This window comes from Triticum dicoccoides, chromosome 3A (genome assembly GCF_002162155.2).
Source record: "Triticum dicoccoides isolate Atlit2015 ecotype Zavitan chromosome 3A, WEW_v2.0, whole genome shotgun sequence".
NCBI classification, from domain to species: domain Eukaryota; kingdom Viridiplantae; phylum Streptophyta; class Magnoliopsida; order Poales; family Poaceae; genus Triticum; species Triticum dicoccoides.
The window spans coordinates 493,378,113-493,383,604 of NC_041384.1; positions in this window are offsets into that span (position 1 = coordinate 493,378,113).

Here is a 5,492-nt window from a genome sequence, read left to right on the forward strand (position 1 = left end):
TCCAGATCCAACCGAGAGAGGGGGGAGGAGGCCGGGAGGTGCTGGGCCGGCGAGGTGGCGTCGCGGAGGAGGATGGAGGCGCGGTGGGTGTGGCGATGGGAGGCGTCGGGAGCACGGGATCGATCCCGATCCAGATCGAATCGAGAGGGGGGAGTGGCGATGTGGGGAGGGGGTTAGGGTTTCGGTGCCCCCCCTGGAGGGGTTATTGGCCTGGGTCTGGGCCGGCCTGGCCGGCCTGGTGGCCAGCTGGGCCGGTTGGCCCATCGGGTGGGGGTTTCTCTTCTTCCATTTTTTTTGATAGTTTTAGGTTTTAGTTTTTCTGTTTTGTTTTATTTATTTTCTTTATCTATTTTCTTTTCTATTTTATTCTTTTAATTTTTGTTTTATAAAAGATAAATACAACTCCTAAATTAATGTTATAATTTATTCTACTGCCCCAAAAAGTTTGACACCTAATTAAAATAGTTTGCATTATTATTAATTATAAAGGCATTTAATTAATTGTCACAGCTGCTGTTTTAATTACTCTAGAGCCTTTAAACATATTATAAAATTGTGGTTTCTCCACAATAATTACCTGTGCATTATTTTGTTCACTCCGAACATTTTAGTTTTAATATTTGAAAACTTTTATTGTTTACTTGATTTTGAATTTGAATTTGAATCGGTTTTTGAATTAACGAGAGATTAGCAACAGTAATAATGGTGACGTGGCATCATTAACGGGGGGGGATTACTGTAGCCTAACTAGCCGGGCGTCACAATTCTCCTCCACTACAAGAAATCTCGTCCCGAGATTTAAGAGGTAGTGAAAGGGGGGAAAGGTTTGGTAACGAATCTAGCGGGTCTTCTCATCTGGCTTGCTCTTCTCGAAGAGACCGGTCCAATACGTTGATGTCTTCATTCCTTTGCTTCCGGTCATCATGATGAAGTCGACATCCTTTCTTCGGGATCTTCATCGTACTTGCGAATAGGTAACAGGGCAGATCGGCAACGACAGAATGCTATAAGGGTAATAATCTGGGATTAACCCATGAATGAGTATATGAGTACCTCTCGAGTTGAACAAATAAAACACATCGAGAGTGAGGTTCGAAGGTACAATAAGAGGTTCCAAGCAGATAGACAATCGTTTGATGCTTGAAAAAGAGTGTGAAAGGGGTTCAAAGCATCAAGATTATGTATTGCATCTGATACCGAAACAGATCACTAGGAAGGTGGCTCGTGAATTACACACAAAGCCAAGCGTGAGTATTGACTTTGGGAAAGGGGGGTACAGGAGGGTCAGGTTTCAATCCTGGGACCTGTGGGTTATGGGCCCACCATGTGGGTTAAAAGTAGGAAAGGCGGTGACGTCTTGCACAACCATGTAAGCAAGGCATGTCAGAGGATAGCCTGACAGTTATGTCGCAACAATATCGGTACCAAGGGTGAGGGACGAAGAGAACCATTTTCCCGCTCGTTGAACGAGGCGGACCAATAGGCAAAGTTCTCGTCCATCGGTGGCTACCAGAATGTCATCAACAATAGTAACACGGTCTTACTAACAACGTGGTACCACAAGGTTCTTACCTAAGCAGGGGATTATCACTGCTTAGTTAAGTCGGATTACCAGAAAGGTTAAACAAAACAATAGAAAGGAAAATAAGCTTAAACACGTATATCAGGGGTATATCCTTCCCAAGGACAAGCAGAGCATGATATCCATGACAGGATATTATATAGAAAACTCCTTAGGTAGGGGAGAGAAATCTCATGACATTACCCATACAACGGTGTTTGGATAATTGAGCAAGAAACATTTAGTATTGGGCTTCGAATGTTCTTGTTGAAAATTAGAGTATCACAGACATGCTTTGAGATAGCATTTGACGTGGTCACTGGATAAAGATCAGACTTTGGATACTCGAAGGATCCATCAGGAACAGCTTGTAGAATAAGTCTTACAATTTCCTCATGGAAGAATGGATAGCATTGCTAAACGAAAAATTATAACAATAGGTCCTCCGGTCAGGTGTGCTAGGCATGACATCACCTTATCGGGTCAAATGCTAATGTTATAACTCTTGGAAATATGTCCCGGCCACCATATCTGACCGAGATTCAGATCTGATTGGTGTCAGGATACCTCAGAATCAGGATGCCCGAGAAGAAAAGGTGCAAGACAAATTGATGAGACGACATTGTAAGATTATTGGGGAATGCACTATGGAAGCAAGTTTCAACTCAAGAGTTCATCATTTAAACCAAAGAGAGGATGACGGGGTAGCTGATGGAGTCAGTAACAATCCTTGAGATTTCCAAAAAGGTGGATTTCCACAATTATGTGAACAAGGAGATAGCATTTGTCAGATCAAATGGTATAATGATGTATGCTCGAGGAAAACATACACAATTAAACATTGGTTGAAAGGTGCACCAGAAATATGGGCTGGGTTGCACGGCCAACATTGGAATGGTGATTCAATAATCAATAGTCTAAGAATGAACGGTCGACCATTAACTTCAAAGCAATATGGTTGCTAGAAGGGCAGAATCCAAACAGCACCGCTCACTTGTTGGTACCCTGGTTGGAATCAACACGAGGACCCAAGAAGAATGGCGATGGTGAGAAGTATCACCATACCAAGAATTCTTAAGAGGTGGTGAAATTCCCACGACATTCTTGACATAAAAGGTGGTAATATTACAAGGTAAAGAAGAACAATGCTGGGTAGGAAGGAACTCAAGGTATAACACAAAACACGAACAAGTTTGTGTTGAACGGAGGGCAATAAAGTGGTTGATGATAACACGAAACATCGAGGGGCAAGGATGGTATTACTCATCAAGAATTCGATATATATCTTGGTAGAGCTTAGGATGTGGATGATGATCACGACACAGTTGTCGAGAGATTTCATGAAGATGTAATCGGTCGGCGATGACATCAAGTCAATAGGAATGATGAAGCGAAGGGTTATTGGAACCACGGGTACAACACAAACTCGAAATCTAGCTTGTTGTTCAAGGCGAAATGATATGACGAGGAAGATCGACGTAAGCTTAGCTATCGTCGCAAATTGGTGCTCCGAGAATAAGGACCAGGTAGCACAGTTAGAATCATCACGACAATGATATAGCCAAATAGGCTAGGAATGGCGTGATCGGGTACAAACTCATACTTATAGAAGCTTACTGAAGAGTTGTTGAACCGTAGAGCGGACTCGGTTCAGTTATCGGTGTCTTTGAGTGTTTAATAACTCAGAGCCCGTGAAAAATTGGAATCAGTGGTAAGGTAGCACCTGATGAAGAACTCATAAGAAGTTATGCAGTACCATGATAATCTCGAGATACCAGGGGGGTAATACTCGACACAAGATCAAAGTAAAGGTTGGACTGGTGTATTGATCCATAGAAGACAATTGTTTTAACTTGTCCGAGAAATGGAATCAAAGAAGAACAATCATAGTCGGAACCACGGTTGCAAGGGATCAATTCACAGATACCATATGTTAGCTATCAAGGAAATAGTTATTATTACAAGAAGCTTCCATGATAGGATATACATCGCGTCCATGGGCATGAACACAAAGTTCAAGGTCGACTCCCACTTCCTCAATGCATAATCTTCCATTCACCTCTCGTATTTCGAAGATGACATTAGTTGTTGAAAGTTTTACCTGGTGCAATACCAGATAAGTATGACTCGTGAAACCTTTCGGGTTCACACCGATGAGGGAAGGCGTTGGTTCAATCCCATCGGGGCTTCTTACGAACATATACCATAAGCTTCAAGAGTAAATATCACCAGCCCGAAAGCAGAGCATGGTTGTCAAAAGGAAAGGATACAATTTACCAAAGGCATTATGTATCGGAGAAAAAACTCACAAAGTGATTAATTATGAAGGACACTGTCGGATAATAATCCAACAGTGGATATGGCGATCCACAATGGGGCTGATATGAGTATTGATACCCAATCAGAGGAAGAAAGATTGCAAATGCATCGGTTTATAGAACATCTGAATAGTTCAACGCTTAATTAGCAAAGTAATTATGATTTTCAAATCAAGGGATCAGGAGCAAATGCTCTGATCAAGGATGGATAAGCTGAATAGACTTAGGGGTACAATCGACGACAATTTGATTGGTCGATAGCCAGCTCATGTTTAAAATGACGTCTGAGCCGGAAGGATGAATTCTAGGATCTGTTTGAGGATTGCGAGCATTCGCAACAAATCGACTCAATGGACTCAAAATGATAATGACAATGGATGCCAACAAGATTACTAGACTTATGGGATTAACCATAATGCAAGTAATCAAGAATCTCGAGAGCAATAGGATGCTCAAGATTTTCGGAAGATCGAATGATTTTTCGAGGATTGGTGACATACATGAATCAACTAGGGATGAGCGGATATTCGGTAAGTGCGAGAAATTATCCGTAGGGGTATTCATGTAGCAAAGAACTGCAAGGCAATAGGCGCAAAGTATTCTCGGAACATTAGAGAGAATTTTGGGATATCTTGTAATAACAAGATTAACTGGGAATAAAAGTAAGAACGACAGGCGTAAGTATTTATCCATAGGGATGTTTCGGTGGTAGGGAATTACAAAAGCGACAGGCACAAGGTCTCGAGAGAATATCGGAGAGTATCTTCAAATTCTTCTGGTTCACGGAGCAATCACCTGTAGTGAGGGGTTCTCCGGGAGGAGGTAGTAACGAGATCCTAAAGTTAGATTTTAGTAAAAATCGTTTAACCCGAATAGAAGAGAGTTCAGAATCCCAGAGTAAAGATCGAGGAGTAAAAGATCCTAATACCACCCAATGGCGACGTGGGCCCATGGGCCACACAGCCAAGTTAGTAAAAGTTCTATAAAGTCTAGACTCGACTTCGGCCAAGGAGTATGGAAGAGGGATTCCTACAGGCGGTCGGCTTTGATACCAACTTGTGACGCCCCCGATTTAATCATACACTAATCATACACGCAAATCTGTACGATCAAGATCAGGGACCCACGGGAAGATATCACAACACAACTCTACAAATAAAATAAGTCATACAAGCATCATATTACAAGCCAGGGGCCTCGAAGGCTCGAATACAAGAGCTCGATCATAGACGAGTCAGCGGAAGCAACAATATCTGAGTACAGGCATAAGTTAAACAAGTTTGCCTTAAGAAGGCTAGCACAAACTGGGATACAGATCGAAAGAGGCGCAGGCCTCCTGCCTGGGATCCTCCTAAACTACTCCTGAGCGTCGTCAGCAGCCTGCACGTAGTAGTAGGCACCTCCAGTGTAGTAGGAATCATCGTCGACGGTGGCGTCTGGCTCCAAGTCTCCAGCATCTGGTTGCGACAACCAGGTAAAAGGGAAAAGGGGGAAAAGAGGGAGAAAAGCAACCGTGAGTACTCATCCAAAGTACTCGCAAGCAAGGAGCTACACTACATATGCATGGGGATATGTGTAAAGGGCCATATCGGTGGACTGAACTGCAGAATGCC